Raw genomic sequence first — 466 nt, forward strand, 5'->3', positions numbered from 1 at the left:
AAAGATAAAGCAGAAACAGTAAACACACGAGCAGTAACAGGATAGAAAGCAGCTGCAAATTGGTCTGCAAGGCACCAAAATCAGCCTGATTGTGAAAATGACAAAACAGAAGAAAGGCAAAATTGCGCATTTAGAAAAGGCAAAGATAGCGAAGATGAGCCTAAAAAGGAAAGGTTCCGAAACGGTAGTTAGCTCGTAAGAAATTTACTTTTATTGCCTCTGCTTTTATGAGTTGGGTAGCATTCTAAGAAAGTTTGCTCAGAATCATGAAATTAAAGAGTTTTGTAGAGAGAATTTTAAAAATTTACATAAATTTACTGATATTTGGTATATTCTTATTGAAAATGTAAAATTAAGTGAACATATTGAAATCTGTAAAAAAATATAAAACATTTAGTAAAATATGTGTTATATTATCTTATATTTTCAAAATTATATGGCTGTACGGCAACAAAATTAAATGCTA

This window comes from Trypanosoma equiperdum (genome assembly GCF_001457755.1).
Source record: "Trypanosoma equiperdum strain OVI genome assembly, contig: ctg_1336, whole genome shotgun sequence".
NCBI classification, from domain to species: Eukaryota; Euglenozoa; class Kinetoplastea; order Trypanosomatida; family Trypanosomatidae; genus Trypanosoma; species Trypanosoma equiperdum.